General features: G+C 45.4%; 1 pseudogene across 1 annotated transcript in view; it reads left to right on the plus strand.

The window, feature by feature from the left end:
• Positions 1 to 27,604, plus strand: part of LOC149470538 (uncharacterized) — a 115,712-nt pseudogene that overhangs the window by 11,271 nt on the left and 76,837 nt on the right. The window contains exon 2 of the transcript XR_016308465.1: positions 10,329 to 11,230. The product of XR_016308465.1 is annotated as an uncharacterized LOC149470538 (transcript). The remainder of the gene's footprint in view (positions 1 to 10,328; positions 11,231 to 27,604) is intronic.

Below are 27,604 nucleotides of genomic sequence, written 5' to 3' on the forward strand. Positions count from 1 at the left end.
GGACGCCAATTTGCATTCTAAAGAAGTTTTGTTGCTGAGCCGGGACATTAACAAGGCCTTTGATGGTGTCCTCTGGCCATACTTGTTTTCATTACTGCAGAAGATGGGCTTTAGTGATGAATTTCTGTCTGGTGTACATGCTTTGTATGACTCCCCCCAAAACAAGAATAAGACTTCCAGGCTGCAATTCTGTATTTTGTACACTAGGCGGAGGTACCCGTCAGGGTTGTCCTCTTTCACCATTATTATTGGCGCTTGTTTTGGAACCCTTGGCAGTTGCAATAATCACACTCAGACATTTCTGGTTCCCCATTATTGGTTCACATTTCACAATTTGTATGTATGCAGATGATGTTATGCTTTTCCTTACTAAACTGTTGGTGTCATTGCCTGACTTCTGCTCATTATTGAATGACTTTGTAACAGTATCAGGTCTTACTGTAAATTTTACTAAATCAGTAGTTCTGCCTATTAATGTTCCTGATTCCCTGGGTGCATCTCTCCGCAATTCTTTTCCATTTCGTTGGGCCACAGATCAGATTTCATACCTAGGTATAAACCTCACCCCCAGATACTCAAAATTATTTGCTGCTAATTGGCCACCATGTGTGTCACGCCTCTCACCTCTATTGAAGATCTGGCATGGATCCCCTATCTCATTCTTGGCAGAGTCACGGCAGTAACAATGAATGTCTTCTCTAGATTACTTTATTTAGATCACTCCCAATCCCTGTCTCATAAACGTTCTTAGATCGCTTTCAACGGATTATTAATCATTTTATTTGGCGTAACAAACGCCCTCGTTTTACTTCATCGGTCCTCTACCGGTCACAATGGGCGGGAGGCCTAGGTCTCCCCAATTTCTGGCTTTACTACCTGTCAGCCCATTTCGCAGAGCTATCACAATGGGCGACTATTACTTCCCAGGTCCCATGGATCAGATTTGAATCTCAGTCTATACATCCGTTCTATTTACCAGGTGTATTATGGTCCAAAATTTCCTCCCCCCTCGTTATTGCTCTATAATTCCATTGTTGCCCAATCATTGATGTTTTGGTCCCGTTATAAACTTAAATTGAATCTTGTCTCCTCTGTCTCACCAGGTTCATCATTTTTTGGTGACCCAAATTTTATTACAGCATTCTCATCTTCACAGGTATTCCGTTGGTGGTATGATAGGTCCTTTATTAGGTCATCTGACTTTCAGAGAGGAGGATCTTGTATCACTTTTGAGATGCTACGCATACTTTTTGATATTCCGCTTCGTGAATATTATCATTATCGACAGATTAGACATTTTTATAATTCACATTTTGGTCTTACGCCTTCATCTCCGATTTCATTTTTTGAATGTATTAGCCGTGACTCTCCTAGGGGCAGGGGTCTTATTTCAGATTTGTATCGCCAATTTTTGGTTACTTTCTTTCCCTCACCCCCTCTTTATAGACAGAAATGGGAGGCTGATCGTGATGTCACTTTTTCTGATGAGGATTGGGATTCCATGGTGGATAATGTGTGTAAGAGCTCTAGATCTTTCTGTCCATGAGACGGCCCTCAAAGTAATAACCAGATGGTATCATACCCCATCTAGACTACACCCCATGTATCCAGGGACGTCCCACCTTTGTTTTCGGGGCTGTGGCCTTGCTGGTACTCTAGTGCATATATTTTGGGCCTGCCCAAGCCTCTCATTGGTGTGGCACAAAGGTTCTGAAGTTGCCTTTACAATGGCAGGTGCTCCGGTGCATCTGTCTATGCAGTCCTGCCTACTGGGAGCCCCTATCTCGGGAGTTCAGACTGAGGTTATGAGGCTAATCCATAGCATTTGTATATCCACCCTATGGGCTATTGCCCTACATTGGAAATCCCTCACAGTACCATTGACCACAGTTCTGCAGAGTTGATGCGGTGATGCTCATGGAGAGAATTCATTATACTCTATTGGATAAGATGCATTTATTTGACAGAAAATGGGAACTTTGGAGAACTCACAGGCATTTACTAGATCAATAAGGACCATTTATGCTTTGATTGATTGAGTTACTTTGTTGGTCGTTTTATAACTCTGCCTCCCTCTCTACTTATATTGCTCATGTACTAAATTTCTTTTCTCTTTTTTTTCTTTTCTCTTTTTCCCTTTATTCTACATAATTTCACCTTTGAAATGAATACTGCAGTTGTTCCTTGTTTCTCTTGTATATTCTATTTGAAGCTGTAATGCCATTTTGAAGTCTATTTCTTAAAAAATAAAAACGTTTGTAAACAAAAAAATATATATTTAGTATAATTCTACAATTTTTGCAACTAACAGCTCAGTGCTGTTAGCTAAACCTTCTACTAATAGCTGGACAACAAAATAACAAACGGATCACCCTTTCATCCAGCTGAGGTCTAATGTTGTTTAATGCCCATGATACCCAGCCAAGCATAGCCTCTTTGAACAATGCATACACTTACCAACTGCTTATATCTGCAGGCTAACATCTTATTCCCAATAGTCTATCCTTGGCCTGACTCCACTACCAAACGGATGTTTAATATCTTGTTTTTGGCCTCTGTGACTTCTGAAGATGTTCACTGCTCCCCCACATTTTCCTTGGTAGCCCTGAGTTGGGCCTGCCCAGGACTTTTGTTTTCCATCCATTTATATCCCAGTGACATAGACAGATGGACAACCTACCTGTTTTCACATCATGGCCTTTTGGCCTCCTGACCTGTTTTGTCAGACATTTCTCTCTTTACTAACCTTGCTTCCCCCACTTCTCTCCTCCTTTCTTTCTCTTATTCCTGTCCCAGGGGTGATGATGTCGCCATGATGCAACACCTACAATCAGCTTTGCATCTGTCCTTTATCATGGCTCCAATAAATATACTTACCCTGAATGTTCGGGGAATAAAAAAATTAAGGCCTTCAAACCTTTGCCCATGCCAAAGCACATGTGGTGTGCCTGCAGGAGACTCATTTCACTGCCAGCCATATGCAGAAATATCTCCGCTCTTCCTACCCACAGGTTTATATGGCTTCTGCCGCAACTAAACACACAGGTGTACTCAAAGCTTTCCACTGCTCTACTCCCTTTACACCCAAGGCAGGGATCTGGGACCCAGAGAGCCGTTATATTTTCTAGTGGGTCACCTTGACTCAGAGGTCACTATAGCTTCATACTATGTCCCAATTGCAGTCTTAACTCCCATTTGCTACAAGTAATAGATTCCCTATGTGGCAATTTCAGCCAGCTAGTTTATCTCTTTCTATACAAATCCCCCATAACCTCTTATCCATCCACATCCTCCTTCCAGCGACAACTCCAACAACACTCTCTCATAGACACATGGCAAGAAGCTAACCCAGCTAGAAGACACTATACATACTACTCATATCCACATAAAACTTTCTCCCACATTGACCATATATTTCTGACTAGAGGTATGTCCCCAGCCCTCCTATCCTGAACCATCATACCTTACCCCTGAACTGGTCACAAAGCTGTCCTCTTCACCCTCTCCTCCTTAGTACCCCAACAAACTAGCACTACATGGAGTCTAAATGGCCCACCCATCCCACAGACTGGACATTGAACTAGCCATCAAAGAATACCTGACACATAACACAACTGATGACATCTCTCTCCTGACCTTTTGGGAAGCCCATAAATCTGTAATTAGGGGAGCCTGTATCAGCCAAGCCTCACATCTCAAGAAAGGACAGCGAGCAATCCATCACCGCTTAGAAACCTCATTTCATCAGGCCAACAAAGCCTTCCAATCAGACCCCTCACCTTCTCATAGATTGTCCTGGACAAGACAAGGCTAGAAATAGATGTTTTCTTGACAGAATCAGATGAAAAAGTTCTACGCCAATCCAGACATGAACATTATATGAAAGCAAACAAACCTGACACTTTTCTAGCCCTGGGACTGCGAACCTCAGACCACACACACAGACTTGTCTATTTAAAGATTACAAAAACTTCACACACCAGCCATCCTAATAAAATATTACAGGTCTTCCACAAACCTCTAGCAGAATTATACTCTGAGACCGGCTCCTATGATGAATCGCAGGCCACTGAACTTTTCTCAAGCCTATCTCTACCAACACTCTCAGCTTCTCAATGTTCTTCCCTGGAAACACCTATTACAGAACTTGAGGTCCCGAACTCCATCAAGTCCCTAAAGTCTAATAAGCGGCCTGGCCCAGACAGCTTACAGTCCTATATTCCAAATATTTACTAACCTCCTTCCACCTTTATTGGTTAATGCATTTAATGCCTTACTCAAAGGTTATTCTTTCTGCTCAGACTCCCTAACAGCAGTCATTTCTATGCTACCTGAACCCCAATCAGATCACACCACATGGCTTCATTACACACCAATCTCCCTTCTTAACTTGGATGATAAAATCCTAGAAAAATCCTATCTGCATGGCTGAACTCTCATAGGCACCTTGATACACAAGGATCAGATGGGTTTTAACCCCCCTCTGCCAAGCCGAGACCACAGAGTGATTTTGCTAGAACATGCAGCTTGCATACGCCGCATACCCGGCTGTTTCCTTTCCTTAGACATAAAAAAAGCCTTTGACTCCAATGGATATCGCCCCTTTACACCTCCCCAAGGGCTTACTTGAGGTACGTGGGTAACAAGTCAGACTTTTTTTCTATACAAAGTGGAATGAGGCAAGGCTGCCCCTCCCCCCCCCTCCTTTTCTAGCGAATGAACCTTTAGCACAGCTGATAAGAACTAACACAAATATTAAAGGATTAGAACTTGGTGGTCATCATCATAAGTTATGCTTTTTCTCTGATGACAATCTCCTCTTCAAATCTTCTCCTTTGATCTCAGCACCCAACCTTCTCCAATGCGTTGACCAATTTGCAGTGATTTTGGACCTGGTTGCGAATCCCAAAAAGTCTACAGCTCTTAATATCTCTCTACCCTCCTTAACTGTGTCACAACTACAACGTCCTCCACCCTTCTCTTGGTCCAGTCAATATATTCCTGATTTAGGACCCAAGCTGATGGCAGACCTCAATATTCTATATTCTGCTAACTACCCTCCTATGTTAACACACCTTACTAATCTTATGACATCCTGGTCCAGACTACCCCTCTCATGGATGGGTTGTATCACAGTTGTAAAAAATGACAATTCTGCCCAAAATATTATACCTTTATTGGGTCCTACCCATATATATACCTTTTTGTTTCCTCTGCATATTAGTGTCGCGGCACCACTTATGTATGGGGCACTATTAAACTGCATCTACCCAGGTCCATCCGTACCTTACCGAAACTTAGAGTGGTCTGGGGCTTCCGAACTTTGCAAAATATTTCCAAGCTGCACACCTTGCTCAACTCCCTAAATATCATATCAGTTGCCAATTTACTATGGCTACACTCCAGAGACCATCGCTCACTGCAAGACCTAATTACTCAACACTACCTGTCACAGCTGCCCCCCCTCTCAGCCCCTTCTCTGTCCCTTCTCTCTCTCTGCCATCTCTCATCCATGCCCCTCATCCCCCCCTCCTGCAAATATGAAACTAATTCCTAAGGCAAGCTTGAGCCACCCTAGCTCTGGCCCCCCCGTTTGCCTAGGTGACTAGGGGGGTCCGACCAGTTTTAATAAGCTCATGCAGCGCTCCCAAGGTATTCACTGCTGGGTAGCTGACGGAAGGAGCCCAAGAGCTGTGGCCGGGACCTTTTGTGGCCAGGCTTGGCAGAGACCCAAGGCTGCCTAGGACCCCCCTTCTCCCAGAGCTGGGGGAGACTTTACTTGCTACAGAGACTCTTCCTTGGCTCTCGGTGCTGGACTTTAAGTGTGTTGGTCCTTCCGTGTCATCCTGGACTGGCGTATTCACCCTCCCTGCGAACTCCCCTATTCGGTGACTGCCGTCTGTTTGTCTCAATAAAGCTTTGTGCGTTTGCCATCTACTCTGTGTGTTCTGTCCTGCCTACGCTCCGTCACACTACCCATCTATCTGGGACAGTCTAAAGTTCTGATACACCTTACAGTCACCCCATAACCCACTCATGGCATACCTCCTCAATCCAGGCTTTTATCCGGCATGGATGCCTCCATCTTCTTTTCATGCTTGTCCTAGAGCTAGTCTAGTTCAAACTTACAATTTCACAGCACCAGACTCCTTTATACCCTTCCAAACCCTATGTGACTCCCACAAAATATCTAGACCTGAACTTTTTAGATATCTTCAGATCAATCACTTTTGTTCCTCCCACTTACACACCAACCCCCTCCCTCCTAGACATGACCAGGTTTGAACACTGTAACGGGGTTCGCTCAGCAGTGGGTGTGTGTGACCCCCTGGATGGGTGCACAACACAAAACACAGGCACAGCACAACAATGGAGGTGAAAAAAACAAAAAGGTGCAGTTTATTTACAATATTTACAGAAAAACGTAAAAAAAAAAAAAAGAAACATCAAATCCTGGCCAACTTGGATACTTACTGTACAACATAGCTTCCCTAGCTATCCACCAGGTATAGCCTGATGCTATACCTAGCCCCTGTTAGTTGGAGGCTTAGCCACACAGGCTTTTGTCTCATTGCACACAGATAGTATGTTGCTCCCCAGTCAGTTCAGGCACAGATCTGGTTCCAGGTTGGAGCAACTCCCTAAGCAGGCTGGGGAGTTTTATGAAGGCCTTAATGAGCCCACTATCTTCAGCTGGGCTCATTACCTCAGTGCTGAAGGACTCAGCACTTCCCCCCCTAGTGGAACAAATCCCCATATAGTCTAAACCTTGGACAAATGTATCGTCCATCCAGGACACAACCAGGTGATTTCACCTGCCTACTGTCACATAACATATGTAAATGTGACCCCCATGTCAGAGGTTTGATTTCCACCTTTATATACACAGCTACCAGCTCCACCACCTTACACTTCATACCATATACAGTTGTGTTCAAAATAATAGCAGTGTGTTGGAAAAAGTGACTAAAGCTGAAAATCCTTCTAATAGCTTTTATTTCCATCCACACAAATGCATTGGGAACACGACACATTCTATTCCAAATCACAACATGAAGAAAATACATCAAATTTGTGTTGTTCCTCTAAAAAAATATATAAACTGAGAAGTGTTTGAAGATTTTGCTTTCCTTTGAATGACTTCATGAATATTTGGTTGTAGTCGCACTGTTTCTGAGAACTGCTGTACATCTGTGTTGCATGGAGTCACCCAACTTCTGGCCCCTGTGATCAGGTATTCCAGCCCAGGATGATTGGACCACATTCCACAGTTCTTCTCTATTTCTTGGTTTGGCCTCAGAAACTGCATTTTTGATGTCACCCCACAAGTTTTCTATTGGATGAAGATCCGGGGATTGGGCTGACCACTCCATAACGTCCATCTTGTTGGTCTGGAACCAAGAGGTTGCACGTTTACTGGTGTGTTTGGGGTCGTTGTCTTGTTGGAACACCCATTTCAAGGGCATTTCCTCTTCAGCATAAGGCAGCATGACCTCTTCAAGTATTCTGATGTATTCAAACTGATCCATGATCCCTGGTATGCGATAAATAGGCCCAACACCGTAGTAACCGAAATTGACAGGTATCCGCTCCCACTTCTGCTGCAATCACCTAGGTGATCAGAAGTGGAAGTTGTCCTCCCCCCTCCCTCCCTGTAGTCTTCTGGGACACATGAAAGGTCCTAGAAGACTACGGGACCATTCACAAAGCACAGAGATACTCGCGCATGCTCAGTGGGCACCCGGATGTGAAGCCGCAAACTGTCACAGCTGGGTGCCCACACTGATGATGCCACACTGGAAACACAGGGTGGCCGGTGAAACGGGCTTTTGGGAGGACACCACGAGATCGAGGGACAGGTAAGTGCCCGTCTTTTAAAAGTAAGCAGCTACAGTTTTTGTAGCCGCTGACTTTTATTTTTTTTTATTTTCACTGGAACTCCACTTTAATGTATGAAGATTTTATTTGTACTGTACAAATTACAACCTGTACGTTACCTCTAAGGGTTGTACCCCTTCTGACTTACTGTTGGTGAGTCCTGCAATCACATTGTTATGAGCTCCTTGTAAAACTATTATCTCTTTCCAATAAAATCTATGAACAAGAGAAGATATGGACCCCACAATTCCTCTATATACTCCACAATTCTCCCATGTGGACACCTCGTAAGTGGTTCTCCAGTATAGACTCCCAGTTTGGGGAGCTCATTTTGTCTTGGAAATTCACAAATTTTTCCTTACCGTGAGTACCCACGGTTGGATGCGCAGAAATCCCCCATAAAGCTGTGCGAACTTCGCTTACTGTGACTGCAGCTTAGCTCCACGATTCCTGCGCCTCCAACTGGGTTAGCTATCTTGAGATGTGGGGAAATGGAGCTCCAGGTACCTAGGAATGATCACATGACACTCTCAGGTTGCTGTTGGAATTCACATAGAGGCTGGCTTCAGACTCAGCCCCCGGTTTTATTACACACACACACAACACACATGCCCCCCACATGAGTCAGGTCAATCCCCTCCCACAGAACAATGCATGGGGAGTGCCTATACACAGGATGTACATTCCAATTGGAGCGTAGCCTTTCCTCTTATCTATCACCAGTCCTCCCCTCCCTCCATGAGCTCTCTGAGGGAAGCAACCTTCCCCCTTTACACCAATCCTCCCCTCCCCCCCATGAACTCTCTGAGGAGAGCAAACTTCCCATCCTATTAGCTCCTAGTGGTATGTAAATTCTCTGTACAAGCATCCCCTAGATTAAACAGTGCCAGTCTGTATCTGAATGGGCCGATAAGATCTTTATTAAAACACATCCATCCAGATACAGTTTCAGGTCGGTAATGGCTTGTAAGATTTACATGAGCCTACACACGGAGTTTGCACTGCTTGGCGCCTTGCGGTACGGAGTCCATATGGTACTATTCTGTTGATATGTGGATACAGGCCCGCAGCCTACCGCCGGCGGCATTCGCATCGAATGCCGTGGTGGTATACACGCCGGTCTATAAGCGCAGATCTGCCATCTCATCCGTTACCGAGCTGAGTACTGTAATACATACATTGTACATGCGCATGGTTCAATTGCAGCCTTCAGAGCTTTAATTAAGCCACACGAGAGACATATGAATAACACTAATATATGACACATTTAAAGTTCAACCTGTAAATACAAAATTTCCATGACAATTTAGAAGAAGCAGCTAGAATCAAACTCACTACTCTACAGTATGGTGAAGACCAAGGAGGCCTAGCAATACCAAATGCTAGACTTTATATTATAGCTGCCCAACTTCAACATCTTACCAGGTGGGACTTAGTAGACACATTAGATCCCATCCGTTGATTGTTACTTCCATCAGATACAGATTTCACATCACTCTTACACTTGTTAATGGGCTTCAGATGGCACCAGTGGGAAAGGCATGATCTCTCATCTATTTATTCCAGTCTTTTGACTCTTGCCGAAGACCTATTAGAAAGAAATGGGAAACAGAGAAAATAATAGAGAGTGGTGGGAGGTGATTGTGACCTCCATACCTCTCATCTCTCTGTCCTCTTCACAGAAACTCAGTCATTTCTTTTGCATAGAGCTTTCTGGACTCCAGCTCAATTGTTCAGCTAGGACAGGAGGGATTTCCCCTTATGACCCCAATTGTAGTGGTGATGTCGGGGATTTGATACATGTTTTGGAGATGTCCAAAATTAGTCAACAAGTGGAACAATGTGACCAGTATTATAACGTTGGTGTTCAATATTCCTCGGGTGTGCCTCTTGGTCTCAATAGAGGAGGAATTATTTACACCTCCTCCTATTACAAGTCATATAGCAATAGTGAGGCTGCTTGACCATAAAAAATATCCCGATCTTGGCTATCATCTCAAACTCCCAGCAGACAACAGTGGATTGAGCAGGTGAACTCCACATTAACATCATAGGTTTTTAAAATTTTAGCTTTTTTAGCCCCATAGAAGGAAAACGAGCCAGTTGTATCCTACTGAATGGTAACTACATGGGGGACCCATACTTGGGGTATGATCCTGTAAAAGTGACACCATAGACAAAGCAAGTTATTGTTCTGTATGATCTGTAACAGTGCCACAACCGCCTATACGTGAGAATGTATGACTCCATTGTCTGGGCTGAATGTTGGGAATACTGTGCGCACTTAGAAACTTTCTTAATAAAATCTATTTGATTAAAAAAAATACTGTAGATAATGCTGTACATATTCTTTCTATTCATAAGATATATTTAGTAATGAACATTAAAAATAGAAAGCAACTTTATGTAGCCCTTTATATAGAATTTTAACTTTTTTTTTTTTGGTACAGGTGGATTGATGAACCAAGTTTTCGGTCATGTTGGTCTTCATGAATACAGCTCACATGGAAAACAAGACATATGGGTGTCTTAATTGACTGAAAGTCTTTATTGCAGCTCACTGGAGGATTTACACGGGATACAAGTCATATCTGTGTTCTAAAAGTCATGGTTTGGATCCTCTTCCACATTGATCCAGCCTCAGATGACAACAGGAGAAAAGGAATTTCAGTGTTTTGGAAGTGACAATGGCTTTACACTAAAGTCCAAACCACATATACATAAGAGGAGTCATTTCATACTACTTCTTGTTTGGAGATTTTACAATGGAGAGAAAATATATCACACACCAGAAGGTTCACAAGGGAGAGAAGCCATATCATTGTTCTAAATGTGACAAAACTTTTACACGCAAGAGAGACCTTATGGTACACCAAAGAGTTCACACTGGAGAGAAGCCATATCAGTGTTCTGAATGTGATAAAGCTTTTACAGTGAAGTCACATCTTATCAGACACCAGAGGATTCACACTGGAGAGAAGTCATATCAGTGTTCTGAATGTGATAAAGCTTTTACACAGAAGTCAAATCTTATCACACACCGGAGGATTCACACTGGAGAGAAGTCATATCAGTGTTCTGAATGTGATAAAGCTTTTACTCAGAAGTCAAGTCTTATCACACACCAGAGGGTTCACACTGGAGAGATATATCAGTGTTCTGAGTGTGATAAAGCTTTTACTCAGAAGTCAAGTTTTATCAGACACCAGAGGATTCACACTGGAGAGCTATATCAGTGTTCTGAATGTGATAAAGCTTTTACTCAGAAATCACATCTTATCACACACCAGAGGATTCACACTGGAGAGAAGCCATATCAGTGTTCTAAATGTGATAAAGCTTTTACTCATAAGTCACATCTTATCAGACACCAGAGGATTCACACTGGAGAGAAGTCCTTTTAATGCTCTCCATGTGACAAAACTTTTACAGTTAATGCCGGTCTAATCTATCACCGGAGGATTCACAAATTTCAGCATTGATTAAATTCTGGAAGAAAAGAGATATTAAATAAGTTTCAGGTGTCACAAGTTAGTTTCACATCCCCAATGTCATCCCACAAGCTAGAGAAGAAGGGATAAGATAAAATGTTACCTTAAAAGAAACAAACTAAAATCTGAGCAAACTGGAATGTAATCGAATGAACTGAGTTTAGTGCTTATGTCCATCAATACACAACTAGAAGGGATTTGAATATTTTATCTTTGACAATCTTTTTTAAGATAAGCATCAATAACTGAACAGATTCCCTCATGATTCTCATCCTTATCTTTTTTATGGAGCTTTGAATGAACATGTAACGCATTTTCATGATATACCAACTGAGTTGTGTTTCCAAGCATTTTCTTCATTTCTGGATCCTGAGGTAATACATGACCAACACTGCCTCAGTACCAGAGACTAGGATGGGGTCTATTATCTTACCAAGTCTCTGAAGCCTCAGTGGGAGAGTCCATTCCAGGTTCTTCTGACTATTGATACATCATCAGCCAGGCTTGAGGTCTCCAGCTAAGCCCACCTTGTCCAATCCTCCCATTACATGTTCCATCTCCTCTCCCATTATCAATGCCTTCTTTCCACATTTCATCTCCTCTCATTATTATTATTATACAGGATTTATATAGCGCCAACAGTTTGCTCAACGCTTTACAATATAACGGGAGACAATACAGCAACAATACAGTTAAATACAAGCGGAATAGGAGGATCCTTCTCCTCGGAGCTTACAGTCTAGGAGGGAGGGGCTAGTGGTACAGAAGGTAGTAACTGGGGGATGGACTGGTTGGAAGAGTAGAAGATTCCATTGGTGATGTAATTTGGGGCAGAGTTATAAATTACTTTATATGTTATTGTTAATGTTTTGAATTTTCTCCGTTGGGCAATGGGAAGCCAGTGGAGGGATTGGCAGAGGGGGGTGGAGGACACTGAATGGAGGCCAGTGGAGGGATTGGCAGCGAGGGGTGGCTGATACAGAATGGTTAGTAAGGTGGATGAGTCTGGCAGAAGCATTCATGATAGACTGAAGAGGGGATAGCCTGCAATGTGGTCGGCCAATGAGGAGAGATATAACAAGGGAGTGAATAAGTTGCTTAGTGGTTTCCAAGCTTAAGAACGGCCATATCTTGGAGCTGTTGTGGAGGAGAAGTCTACAAGATTTGGACAGTGATTGGATTTGGGAATGAAAAGACAGATGGGAGTCTAGAATTACACCAAGTACCCTGGCATGAGGGGAGGAACTGATGATTTTGTTATTGATCTTGATGGAGAAGTCGGGGGAGGGGGCACAGGCTGGAGGGAATACTAAGAGTTCAGTTTTGGAAAGATTGAGTTTGAGGAAGTGGAGTGACATCCATGCCAATATGTCGCTTAGTAAGTTAGTAAAGCGAGAGAAGACTGAAGGGGCGAGGTGAGGAGGAGATTGAAGGGGTGAGGTGAGGGGTAGATAGATTTGTGTGTCATTAGCATAGAGGTGGTACTTAAAGCCATGGGAGTTTATTCAGTGACAAAGGGAGGAGGAGTAGATGGAGAAGAGTAGGGGTCCAAGGACGGAACCTTGAGGGACCCGCTACAGAAAGAGGGAGTAGAGAGGAGGAGGCAGAGTTATAGGTAATGCTGATGGAGCGCTGCGATAGGTAGGAGGAGAACCAGGAGAGAGCAGAGTCTTGGAGGCAAAAAGAGTTGTTTTTTTTTTTTGAGGAGGGGATAGTCAACTGTATCAAAAGCTGCAGAGAGGTCAAGCAGTAAGAGTACTGAGTAGTGGCCATTGGTTGGGATGAGTACTGAGTAGTGGCCATTGGTTGGGATGAGTACAGAGTAGTGGCCATTGGTTGGGATGAGTACTGAGTAGTGGCCATTGGTTGGGATGAGTACGGAGTAGTGGCCATTGGTTGGGATGAGTACTGAGTAGTGGCCATTGGTTGGGATGAGTGCGGAGCAGTGGCCATTGGTTGGGATGAGTGCGGAGCAGTGGCCATTGGTTGGGATGAGTGCGGAGCAGTGGCCATTGGTTGGGATGAGTACGGAGCAGTGGCCATTGGTTGGGATGAGTACGGAGCAGTGGCCATTGGTTGGGATGAGTACGGAGCAGTGACCATTGGTTGGGATGAGTACGGAGCAGTGACCATTGGTTGGGATGAGTACAAAGCAGTGGCCATTGGTTTTAGCAGTTAGTAGATCATTAGTGAGTTTTAGTAGGGCAGTGTCAGTGGAGTGTAGTGAGCGAAAGCCAGACTGTAAAGGGTCAAGAAGGTTGTTGTCGGTGAGGTAGGAGCTCAGGCGATTGTAGACTAAGCGTTCTAGGAGTTTAGAGGTAAATGGCAGCAGGGAGATGGGTCTTAAGTTGTTCAGGTTGGTGGGGTCCAGGGAGGGCTTTTTAAGTATGGGTGTGATGTGCGCGTGCTTTAGAGGGGAGGGGAAGGCACCAGTAGAGAGGGAAAGATTGAAGATGTGAGGGAGCATAGGATGGAAGAAGAGGATGACCGTAGTAGTTGTGAGGGGACAGGATCCAGGGGGCAGGTAGTGAGACGGGCTTCTGAGAAACCTTAATGACCTCTTCAGTGGTAGCAAGGTCAAAAGAGGAAAGTGTTGAGGGAGATTTAGTATAGGGTATGCTAACTGGGATGGATGTATGTGCAGTGGAGATGCCCCTACGAATTGCATCAATCTTGTTTTTGAAATGATTTGCAATCTCGTGAGCAGTGAGTGAGGTACTGGGTGGAGGTGGAGAAAGTTGAGAGTTAGAAGTAGAGAAGAGACAACAAGGACTTGATGACAAGGTATTGATGAGAGTGACAAAGTAGGCTTGTTTGGCAGCATGGAGGGGGGAATTGTATGTGAAGAAAGCAGATTTATATCGGGTGAATGCTTGGTGAGATTTGGTTTTACGCCACATTCGCTCCAGCACACGACTATGTTGTTTAAGATTTCTGGAGTTGTCAGTCTGCCAAGGTTGTAATGGTCGGGGCCTGATGCTTCGTGTTGTTAGAGGATCAAGTGAGTCTAATGTGGATGAAAGTGAACTGTTGTAGACAGCAGTGGCCAGGTCAGGGCAGGACAGGGGAGAGATTCCGTCATAGAGTTGGTCAGTTGCAGAGTGGAAGGGAGAAGGGTTCAAGTTGTGAAGGTTTCTGCAGGTGATTGCTGATTGGAGGGATAGGTGTTTGAAGATGAGGAGACTGAAGGTGATGAGATTGTGATCACAGAGAGGAAAGGGGGTGTTTGTGAGGTTGTAGGATGTCATCTCATGGGTGACAACCTTTCAGGCAGGTCTGCAGCTGTGACACCAGCTAGAAAGAAGTCTCTGTTCAGTGAGAAAACAACATCCCAAGCTGATGCAGGCCTTCCAGTACTGAGTTACTGCTGATTTAGGGGATGTATTCAGCAGTAAAACGTAAGCCCAGCTGGCCACTTGTGTTCCATGTGGTTCTGCCAAATGGGATTCCATCAGGTGAAGATCAGAAATCCTTGTTCCATGTTTTCTCTTTCCAGCTATTACTCCTCTCCATAGACTAATCACACAATACAACTGCCAGAGATCTGAACTTACAAAGTGCTGAGTGTGCGGTCATATTCCTACCACTTCTTCCGGGGGACTGACATTCCTCTGATTGGGGTTCACAATAATCACTCTGAGTGCACACATCTCTTTTTGGTGTAAAGTTTGTAAAGAAAACTTCTTCTCCCTGGAAATATTACAACGTTGGCACCAAAGTGTAACTATGGGCAAAATCAATAATGACATTAATAATGAAATCTGTCATTAGCAGAGCAGGTTTTGCTTTTCTGATTCTCCTATTGTATTTTTTTTTTTGTTGTACCTCGCAGTAGATTGGTTTTTTTTTTGTACTTCCTGTAGAAGACTAAGTCTTTTGGGAAAAATGGCAGTTGGAGGGGTCGGGGCAAATCCTATAACACTGCTGGAGGTGCTCACAACTGTCAGTTGTCATTCATATGGGGGGTTGGACCTTATAGAGAACCTGTTGCTGTAACTGCTGCAGAAGCGTTAGCTGAAGTTGGGCTTTACTTGTTGTGTGTCTTACTTATAATCTATCTAAGACTTCCCTGTACAGGGTGACAACACTGCTGTGTAATGTTCCTGCAGAATGATCAGGGTTGTCACCCTGTTACAGAAGGTGGGAAAATAACAGATGTACAGACAGGACCAACAGCTGATACAACTATGTTGCAGAGGGAACTCTGGGAATGCTAATGACAGATTGCATTACACATTCAGTTAGCAGACTTCCTGCTGTTGGTCTGATGTTTGAATTGTGTTCTGATATTTACTGTCCTGCTGTAAAAGGTGTAAATGATCGCCCGCATGTTTCCTGTAGTAGCAGGGACTACAAACTCATATCAGGAATAGTAGGATGGCTACCTACCCAAGAGGGTCACCTTTTTGGATTTGGGGGGAAACATTTCACATGGTTTCTTTCCATTAATGACACCGACAAGGGGAGTCTCACTTCACTAACAATAGGAGAGCCAATCACAGGCCAGTAACATTTCATGTTGTCTCAATGTATTGCAGAATGTTTAATCCCCATTGGTCCAATGGATTCCTAGTCCTTCCAGATGCATTGCTTCTTGTGTGGAAGGAGCACCCTAAAATGGCTTCCCTTCTATTCCACCCATAGCTGTACTTTAGGTCATGTTGCCCCTCCCCCATATCTGTAAGGGAAAGCCTCAATTTCTCCCAATACTCCCCTGGCCTTCCAGTGAGAAGAAACATTTTCTCTGGAGTGGAGATGTTTTATGCAGTGAGCCCTTCATAGACGGGATGGGAATCTAAGTAATCTAAGATGAGTAAGATGAACCGGTGTACTGGAGTCATGGATCAGATAACCAATGACACCATTGATGGTATAGCAGAGCTGACAGCAGAAGTGGCTCCATCACCTAAGGTGGTGTCACAGAACTGCATGGCGGCTGACTATCTCTCAGAAGATCAATGCAGAGTCTACAAACTGGTGTCAGAGAGTGTTGTACATTTATATTAGATCATGAGGATCTCAGAAGGAGATATCTACACAAGGTAAAGGAGTTCCAACAGTCACCTGGGTGGGGGGAAGTGGGATCCATTTTCTTGGATGGGTTTAGCTGGAACTTGGTTGAGTAATATGGTGGCTTTGCTTCTTAGGCCATTAGTTGCTACTATAGATTTGATGATAATTGTATACATTGTTGCTGTTGTGTGTTTTGCTGCCAGTTAATTTTGCTTGTTTATGCACATGATTACATTCACATTGTTAGGCCAGAAGATTATTTAAAACCCCAAAAACTTTTTCTTATTTTCTGAAAGCAGAGACCCTGGAGAATAAAATGGTGGTGGTTTTTATCACACAATATTAGCACAGCTGTCTATGAAATGCATATTTTCAGTAAAAAAAACCTCAATACCGATAATTCCAGTGCAGACAAACACAATATATGACCCAATTTGATGAAATATGTAAGATGAGGTTGGCATCAAGTATATAGATACCAAACATGCAAACTTTAAAAATGTCATGTGCTTGTGAAATGGTGACAAACTTCAGTACCAGAAATTGTCCATAGGGGACGCTTTAAAAGCCTTTACAGTCACCAGTTTATATAGTGAACCATGAATGATGGCCCTAGAGTTATTCCTCTCCCTCTGGTGTGTGCAGAGATATGTACAATGTGTAGTGTGATTGATGTTTTCCTACATAACCGCACCCAACCCTTGCAATTGCTCATGTATACGGGAACTGGGGGCTTTAAAATGTGTTTTGTGTGTTTTTTCATTTACAGTGTGTTACTTTACACTTTTCTTTCTCTGAACTTTATTATTGCCATATAGGGGGTTAATAGCCTCGCATGTGATAACATATTGCTGGTCACAGATCCTCTTTAAAGAAACACAAGAGGTCTATCAGACTCCTAATGTCACCTCTGGTCCCCAAAAAAGATGGTAAAGCACAGATCATGTTTGATCAGCTCCTTGAAGACACGAATGTACATCTGCCAAATCTGTATCTGAGTAGACCATAGAAGCAGCATTAGAAAGAAATGTGAGCATGGCTTCAGTCAGGCGATGGTCCTGGTGGTCATGGTCTTGTTCTCCTTCAGGTCCTCTCACCTTGTAGGGTTACATAAGTGGACGGGGCTGGTATTAATGAGGGGTGTGTCATATGTTAATCAGTTTCTTAGCATAGATGATATAAATGGTATAAATAGATCCTTGAAATGTAAACAATCTATCTTTTTCCTTCTGTTGTTAAAGTGTCACATGTATATGATGAATAAAGTTGGGTGATATTTTCACCGCACAATACCGTGGTCTGGGTTCTTCTACAACAGATCCCCCCAAAAATGTCCTCTTCCAGTTCTAGGAGTCTGGTGGAATGGTACACAAGCTGATGGTATCTCTTAGGCCCCTTGTACATGGGGGGTCCGGCCCCTGTGGGTGCAATGCTGGCATTATAATACACCTGGTAGGCACAGGTACAGCGTCCAGCCCCGCTGCCTGCAGCCTGTCAAAGTCTACACTACATGGTTGCCTAAGCCTCCTTAAGGTGGTCATTGGATTTTGGGACCTGTATGTGGCAAGGCTGCCAGAAAGTCGCTCACTTGGGGTGTCCTCATACTGGGGAGAAGTAGCAGAATGTGTTTTGGGGTGTAATTCCACATATTCCCAAGGCGTGTGCCAGAAAAAGCTCATTAAATTACATTTTGTTTTTCATTTTCCAATAACTTATGGCAAAAACTGTAAATGTTCCATGGACACAACATGCCTCTCAGCACATACCTTGGGATGTATCCTTCCCATAAAGGGGACATTTGGGGATGTTTGTAAGGTCCGGGCATTTTACTGCCTCAAGAAATGTGATCGGCAGTCAGAAAGTAACAGCGACGTAAAAGCTGCATAAATTCCATTCTATATCCCATAGTTTGTAGACGCCATAACTTCACACAAACCAATCAATATCCACGGATTCAGCTATGCTTCTACCAAAGACACGGAGCAGAATACACGTTGTACTACATGTATGAAGAAATCTGATTTTATGGGATATGTTTTATAACAAAGTAGAAGATATCATTTAATCCAATCTGAAAATCAGTGTTGCTCTCTCTCATACACGTCATATTCATGTACATATATACATATAAAATATACAATAAAAGTCCTTATAATTGGGACAGTTCAATCAAATATTGTGCTAGAATAAAGGTGTTTGATATAGAATGTGCTCCAGAAAGACTGCAGTGCTCCCCCGTGAAATCTGCACCTCCACCTATGGATAAGGATGGCCGCTCACCTCATAGTATGGACCTATAAACTAATATAGGTCAACCAAGCAAAAGGATTCCATCAAAAATATAATTTGTATTAAAAAATAAATCCCAGTGCTGATCAAATACCACCAAAGAAAGCTCTATTTGTGTGCAAAATGATATCAATTTAATTTGTGTGCAGTGTTGCATGACCGCACAATTGCCAGTGTTGAATGGCAAAAAATACTTCGGTCATAAAGGGAGTAAAACGTTCCGGAGCTGAAGTAGGTAATAAATCTTGCTGTCATCGTACAGTTTGGTTTCATTTTCTTGTGACATTTCTTGGGCTGGTGGTGGTGATCACACATATACAGAGACAGGAAGTCTATATGGAAGACAGGAGGGGATGTCAGGCACAGACAGGAAGTGATGTCAGGCAAAGATGGGAAGTGATGTCGGGCACAGACGGAAAGTGATGTCGGGCACAGACGGGAAGTGTTGTCAGGCACAGACGGGATTTGATGTCGGGCACAGACAGGAATTGAGGTCAGGCACATGCAGGAAGTGAGGTTGGGCACAGGCAGGAAGGGATGTCAGGCAAAGACAGGAAGGGATGTCAGGCACAGACGGGAAGTGTTATCAGGCACAGACGGGAAGTGATGTCAGGCACAGATAGGAAGTGATGTCAGGCACAGACAGAAAGTGATGTCGGGCACAGATGGGAAGTGATCTCGGGCAAAGACGGGAAGTGATGTTGGGCACAGACGGGAAGTGATGTCGGGCACAGACGGGAAATGATGTCAGGCACACGCAGGAAGTGAGGTCGGGCACACGCAGGAAGTGAGGTCGGGCACAGGCAGGAAGGGATGTCAGGCACAGACAGGAAGTGATGTCAGGCACAGAAGGAAAGTGATGTCAGGCACAGACGGGAAGTGATGTCAGGCACAGACGGGAAGTGATGTCAGGCACAGACGGGAAGTGATGTCAGGCACAGACGGGAAGTGATGTCGGGGACAGACGGGAAGTGATGTCAGGCACAGACGGGAAGTGATGTCGAGGACAGACGGGAAGTGATGTTAAGTACAGGCAGGAAGTGATGTCATGTACAGACGGCAAGTGAGGTCGGGCACAGACGGGAAAGGATGTCAGGGACAGACAGGAAGTGATGTTGGGCAAAGACAGGAAGTGAGGTCAGGCACAGACAGGAAGCTCCATGTGGGAGGAATTATAGAGGAGACTTTGCTGGAAGTGTGAGCTGAGGAGGTAAGAGATTGTATTTGATCATATCTCCCATCACTCTCCCTTGTGTGACACCATATTTCTCTGTCCCTCTTTGTCCTGTAAATGTCCCTCTTTTCGGTGTGATGTACACACAGACATATGAACAGACAATAGAACGGCCCAAAGTCTTCATATGGCTCTCAGATTTCACATTATTTCTCGTATTGAAGTGAAAACTCGGATAGAAAAGTACTAGTGAGATCAGACATAAGTGGGTGTGTCGTGGTATAGGGGCCTGCCAATTACTAATCCCCTTATTAATGCCATTAATGCCTTGTATCACATGACCTCAGCATCCTGCTCTGTATAGTTCCAATTGTCCTCTGTGTCACTCAGCCAAATGGCCTAACTCAATTACTGTGGGCCCCCCTCCCTCCCGGCCAGCTGCCCTGCCAACTCGACGCACACCTCCCAAATTGCCTTTCATCGAGGCAGACATCATCCCTGCTCCCAGGATGTCCCTGCTACCAGCCTGATTCATCCCTGGGGTCTAGTGTTCACCCCTCCCCCTCTCATCCTGCAGCCCTGGGATGAGAGGTGAGACTTCCACCACCCCATCCTGTCTCTTCCTCTCTGGCAGTGGAGAGGTGGCGAGATTCACACCTCTCCATGGAGAGGTGTGAACCTCCCACAGGGATGGCCCTGGCTCCAGCATCTAGCTGACACCATCTCAGCCCTGACATCCGCAGCACGGGCACACAAAATTCCCACGCACGCAGATGACATGGAACAAAGGTCACGCTTATGAGAGCACAACCCCTGCCCAGGGGGCATGCCTCGTTGCCGGGCAATGAGGCACGCCAGCACCGGCCCCGGTTGCCAAGGCGGCCGGGAAGCGTCCCACATGAGTTTAAGAGGCTGGTGTCGGGCGCATTCCGTTGTGCAGTCATCAAAGGATCCCCAGCTATGGAGGGACCTTTGTTACTAGACTCTGCCAGCCCACCCCTCAGCCTCACAGAGACCCCACAGGAGGGGAGAGACAGCCTGCCTGCTATTGCCAGAGACCCCACAGAAGGGGAGAGACTATCACAGCCTGCCTGTCATTGTCAGATACCCTAGAGAAGAGGGAGAGACTATCACAGCCTGCCTGTCATTGCCAGAAACCCCTCAGAAGGGGGAGAGACTATCAAAGCCTGCCTGCCATTGCCAGAGACCCCACAGAAGGGGAGAGACTATCACAGCCTGCCTGTCATTGTCAGAGACCCTAGAGAAGAGGGAGAGACTATCACAGCCTGCCTGTCATTGCCAGAGACACCTCAGAAGGAGAGAGACTATCACAGACTGCCTGTCATTGCCAGAGACCCCACAGAAGGGGGAGAGACATCACAGCCTGCCTGCTATTGCCGGAGACCCCACAGAAGGGGAGAGACTATCACAGACTGCCTGTCATTGCCAAAGACCCCACAGAAGGGGGAGAGACTATCACAGCCTGCCTGTCATTGCCAGAAATGCCTCAGAAGGGGGAGAGACTATCACAGCCTGCCTGTCATTGCCAGAGACCCTACAGAAGGGGGAGAGACTATCACAGCCTGCCTGTCATTGCCAGAAACCCCTCAGAAGGGGGAGAGACTATCACAGCCTGCCTGTCATTGTCAGAGACCCTACAGAAGGGGAGAGACTATCACAGCCTGCCTGTCATTGCCAGAGACCCCACAGAAGGGAGAGAGACCATCACAGCCTGCCTGTCATTGCCAGAAACCCCTCAGAAGGGGGAGAGACCATCACAGCCTTCCTGTCATTGCAGAAACCCCTCAGAAGGGGGAGAGACTATCACAGCCTGCCTGTCATTGTCAGAGACCCTACAAAAGGGGGAGAGACAATCATAGCCTGCCTGCTATTGCCAGTGACCCTACAAAAGGGGGAGAGACTATCACAGCCTGCCTGTCATTCCCAGACACCCCACAGAAGGGGAGAGACTATCACAGACTGCCTGTCACTGCCAGAGAACACACAGAAGGGGGAGAGACCATCACAGACTGCCTGCTATTCCCAGAGACCCCACAGAAAGGGATAGACTATCACAGACTGCCTGCCATTGCCAGAGACCCCACAGAAGGGGGAGAGACAATCATAGCCTGCCTGCCATTGCCAGAGACCCCACAGAAGGGGGAGAGTCAATCATAGCCTGCCTGCTATTGCCAGAGACCCCACAGAAGGGGGAGAGACTATCACAGCCTGCTTGTCATTGCCAGTGTCATGGAAATTTTGTATTTACAGGTTGAACTTTAAATGTGTCATATATGAGTGTTATTCATATGTCTCTCGTGTGGCTTAATTAAAGCTCTGAAGGCTGCAATTGGGCCATGCGTATGTACAATGTATGTATTACAGTACTCAGCTCGGTAATGGATGAGATGGCAGATCTGCGCTTATAGACCGGCGTGTATACCACCACGGCATTCAATGCGACATTCGTTGTGACACACAGCATATAGCTCTAGCTTTTCCCTGTAGTTCACTAACTTTGTCCATATGGGCCTGGACCTTGTCATCGGTGTCTTCTATCCAAGTACAACAATCCTCTCCGATGAACTCACAGAACCCCCCTTTGGCGGCTAAAAGGTAATCAAGGGCCATCTTCTCCTGAAGCACTAAAATTCCCATCTGCCGTTGTTCTTGGGCAATTTCTCTGACAGCCTCTACGGTCTCATTAAACATACTATCCACAATGACAGAAAAATTGTTAAGGTGCTTCATAAGTTCTATTCCCCAACCTGTCCATGAGGGGAACCAAGCCCATGCTTGGTTGCCCTCAGAGAACAGCTCCCTGCGAACTCTCCCTGCCATCCTTACCTTCTTGTGGACCATCAACTCTTCATGATCCATCACTACATAGGATGCTGGGACTAGCTTTATGAGGGCACACAAACCTTTCGTGTTCTGGGGAAATGTTCTGCTGAACAAATAGGCTGCCGAACCACACAGAAAATAGTATGGACCTGTCAGAGCAGAGCAGGAGGAGTTCTTCATTTGGCCTCTGGCACTGAACAACAGTTGCACAGACTGGGGGATTGCTCCCTCAGTCTGCACATCACATCCGTCCTTCCAACACACGTGGTCTGGTCGGTCAGTGTGGTTACTCAGAAAGGAAGTCTGGTTAGTCAGATTGACAGTTATACCTCCCTCACAGGTGGTAGTCCCAACAAACTTGTTACCTGTGCCAAAGCTGATGTTAAAGCACACCTGAGGGCTGCCTAGCTGTCCAGTTACCCATAATGGACTGGTGAGGGCCCTACAGGAGCTAGAGCTAATATTGGTGCTAAAACTGATGTTACCTGCTAAAAATGTGTCATTGAGTTCTACCGACAAATGTCTACGTGGGGGCTGACCAGGGGTCCCTTGCTTTTTCATGCCGACGTGGATGTCATATAGGGCATGAACAGCGGCCATTGCGGACATGTGATGACTGGGTGGGGGCTTAGAGCATACCCAACAGTTGGTTTTGTTGGCGGTTCTGGCTAAACGCAGATGCATTTTAAATAAAAGGTTGGGGTATCTGCCGTCTTTTCCTCCATTCACACAGATGTAAGACATACAAACAAAAAGAAAAAGGAAAATGACACCCCTCATTCTCTGGTGTAGCTGAAAAGCTTCTTGCAGTGGCTTGCGTGCACCCAGTTGTCTTGTCCCTCGAGCTTGAGTGAGGTAGGTGTCATCAGCTGGACTTGGTATGGTCCGGTGAACCGTGGCTCGAGTCCGGTTCTTTGATGTTTCTTTAGGACGACCCAATCACCTGGCTCAATAGAAAGAACACCTGTTATTGCATTTGGATCGGGGAGCGATTTGCGAACCCGATGGTGTATCTTCTGCAGCTCCCGTTGCAGAGATTGCACATAACCTGTAAGCTGTGAATGCAAAGATGACAACTGTTGAGGAAAGTACAACCCTGTTTTGGGAGGTCCCCCAAACAACACATCGTAGGGTGACAGCCCATGTGGTTGCTGAGGGGCATTCCGGATGGAATAGGGGGCAATGGGGAGACACTCAGGCCAAGGTTTTTTGGTATCGGCCATGATTTTGGAGATCCTGTTTTTAAGGATTCTGTTGAGACGTTCAACCTTACCGCTACTCTCGGGGTGATACGGGGTGTGTAGCCATTGGTTGATGTGAAAGGCTTTACATACCTCTGCAAAGATCTGTCCAGTGAAGTGTGACCCCCTATCGGACTCGATGGTTTCAGGTAGACCCCAGCGGCACACAACCTCAGACAGGTATTTCTTCGCTAGAGATGAGCGAAGTATTCAAAAATTCGATTCGGCTGATTCGGCGAATTTCAGATTCGATTTGATGCGAATTTATTCGCTACGAAGATCACTTATAAAAAGGGTTTCTAGGCTTCAGAGAGCCTTTAAATTAGTGCAGAACACTGTACCTTTAATTTAAATGCCCTTGGAGATGAGGAAGGAGAAGGAGAAGGATGAGAAGAAGGAGAAGGATGAGAAGAAGGAGAAGGATGAGAAGAAGGAGAAGGAGAAGGATGAGAAGAAGGAGAAGGATGAGAAGAAGGAGAAGGAGAAGGATGAGAAGAAGGAGAAGGAGAAGGATGAGAAGAAGGAGAAGGATGAGAAGAAGGAGAAGGATGAGAAGAAGGATGAGAAGGAGAAGGATGAGAAGAAGGAGAAGGAGAAGGATGAGAAGAAGGAGAAGGAGAAGGATGAGAAGAAGGAGAAGGAGAAGGATGAGAAGAAGGAGAAGGAGAAGGATGAGAAGAAGGAGAAGGATGAGAAGAAGGAGAAGGATGAGAAGAAGGAGAAGGATGAGAAGAAGGATGAGAAGAAGGAGAAGGATGAGAAGAAGGATGAGAAGAAGGAGAAGGATGAGAACAAGGAGAAGGATGAGAAGAAGGAGAAGGATGAGAAGAAGGATGAGAAGAAGGAGAAGGATGAGAAGAAGGATGAGAAGAAGGAGAAGGATGAGAAGAAGGAGAAGGATGAGAAGAAGGAGAAGGATGAGAAGAAGGATGAGAAGAAGGAGAAGGATGAGAAGAAGGAGAAGGATGAGAAGAAGGAGAAGGATGAGAAGAAGGATGAGAAGAAGGATGAGAAGAAGGAGAAGGATGAGAAGAAGGATGAGAAGAAGGAGAAGGATGAGAAGAGGGTGAGAAGAAGGAGAAGGATGAGAAGAAGGAGAAGGATGAGAAGAAGGATGAGAAGAAGGAGAAGGATGAGAAGAAGGAGAAGGATGAGAAGAAGGAGAAGGATGAGAAGAAGGAGAAGAATGAGAAGAAGGATGAGAAGAAGGATGAGAAGGATGAGAAGAAGGACAGTTCTGTGACAGTTTCTGTCTATTTCTGACAGTTCTGGGACATTCACTCCATACAGCGGTTGAAACATTGTATCTATTTGTTTCCATAAATGACATTCTGCAGATACACTTAGAGGAGCTCTGCAGATACACTTTTTGCCGGCTTGGAATTATTCTTATTTTCATCCTACTTCTTCTTCTTCTTCATCCTCATCCTCTTCTTCTTCTTCTGAGGATGAGGATGAGGATGAAGAAGAAGAAGAAGAAGTAGGATGAAAATAAGAATTCCAAACCGGCAAAAAGTGTATGTGCAGAGTTCCTCTATTTCTGACAGTTCTCTGACAGCTCCTTCACATGTACAGCGGTTGAAACATCTGTATCCTAAATGGAAACTAATAGATACAATGTTTCAACCGCTGTACATGTGAAGGAACTGTCAGAGAAATGTCAGAAATAGCGGAGCTCTCTGCAGGGACACTTTTGCCGGCTGATCGGGAAAAATTTGATTCGCGCACCCGAAGTAGGCAAATTTTCGGATTCGACGCGAATCAAATTTTTCCTGAAATTCGTATCGAATTCCGGTTCGCCTGGTTCGATTCGCTCATCTCTATTCTTCGCCATGGTACTAGCGTTGGCACACGTCAACTCACATGCCCTGGCCAGTGCCCACAGCTCAGCTTCCTGAGCTGACATATGTGCATTCAAAGAGCCCTTTTCCACAACTAGTGTGTGGCTTACCGTCTTGGGTGTAGTACCTGGAACCATCGACAAAAGATTTTTCGCTTCCGGTAGTGGCGCTTCCTTCACTGGGCTGATCGCCGCTGACTCCAATTCCATCAGAGAAATGCAGTCATGTCCTTTGGAAGAGAGATTAGTAGTGGACAAAGAACTCATGTTAGCAGAAGAGGTGTTAGTATCGTTAGTCGGGTTGCAAAATTCAGCACTGTCGTTGCTGTCCTCCCCCCCTTCTCATCTTCCAACACAGGAAGAAGAGAAGCTGGGTTAAGAATAGTGCATCATTTGATAGTGAGGTTAATAGGGATTAGGAGGGCTTTCCCCTTAGAGGGGTACCTTGCCTTGGATGTCCTGTTTTCGCAAGACCGTTCTTGCTGCACTGGTGTCGGTGAGGCAAGGGAGGGGATGTTTTAATTCCTCTAGAAAAAGATGGATCTGGGCCGACACCGATTTGCCAACTTCCTATGAGAATTCATAGGAGTTACTTACCATGGTGGTCACAGGGGCGGAGGACTCATCAGGAATGAACTGCCACCGACCTTTAGGTAATTGGGGACAGCTCCTCCTCATGTGCCCCGTTTGGTGGCACTGGAAGCACCTGGGTGGGGGCCTATCCTTCCTGTGACCCAGATCCCTTGGTTTTTTGTGTGGGGTCTGGGACATAAGAACTTTGGCCTTGTCCTGTTTTCTTCTATCCATTTCCCTCTCTATTGCTGCAAGAGTGGAGAGGATAGCAGGGATAGACATCTCATTATATTCGGGTCGGGCCAGAACCAGCCTTTCCCGAATTTTAGTATCGATGCCTTCCAAAAATTTGGCCCGCAACAGAATGTGCGTCGCGGTCACCTTTACCCCTTCAGTTGGAGCATCAGGTCCAACATCCAGATCCGCATCCAGTGCCGTCTGCTTGAGACGGCGCCAGAAGCAGGCGCTTTCCTCATTAGGACCCTGGGTGAGCTTCATCATGTCCGTAATAGAGGTAGCACCATACATTTCTGGAAGCTTTGCCTTTAGCTGTGCACAGAACTCTTTGCCCCCTGAAGTCATCTCCTCATGAGTGGTTATAGAGCACCCTGCAATCACTGTACTGGCCACTTCCATGCCCACCTTCGCCCGCAGGATCTGTGCACAATCTGACCCGCTCATACCATAGCTGAACTGGTTTTGTCCAAACATTCGAGCAAATCCTCTCGGATTGACTCAATAGTCCGGGAGCTCAGCCAGAATAGTGCGGATCTCTACCGGGGTGAAGGGGACATGCCAAACTACCCGTTCCCCTAAAGTCCGTCCCCCCCTGTGCATTGGGAGGACCTTCAAATTGCTGCACCCTGACTGGATAGGCCTCGGTCCGGGAAGAGTGCAAGGGCTGGCCCAGCTTCATCGGTGGGCTTAGATTAACCACCTCGCTTACTGCACCTTCAGGTTTGAGGTCCCTCAGATCAGGGTATAGCTGGGGGGCAGGGGTCTGATCAGTGGTTCGTAGCGCTTTGATACAATCCGCCCTGTTTCTTAACCGGGTGTCTATTCCCCTTGATTCACAGATAGTCTGCAAATCGGTTGTTGAGAAGGCTTCATAGTTGGAAACAGAAGGAGCTGGGGTGAAGCAGGGAGAGGGGAGAGGTAGAGGTAGAGGCTGAGGCATAGATACAGAAGACACGGAAGGTACATCAAGAGTGACGCCACTAGCAGAAGAGACAGGTGCAGTTATACTTATCTCAGCCACTGT

The sequence above is a fragment of the Staurois parvus genome, unplaced genomic scaffold (genome assembly GCF_062004578.1).
Source record: "Staurois parvus isolate SC_StPar_1 unplaced genomic scaffold, SC_StPar_1.0 ptg000039l, whole genome shotgun sequence".
In the NCBI taxonomy this organism is placed as follows: Eukaryota; Metazoa; Chordata; class Amphibia; order Anura; family Ranidae; genus Staurois; species Staurois parvus.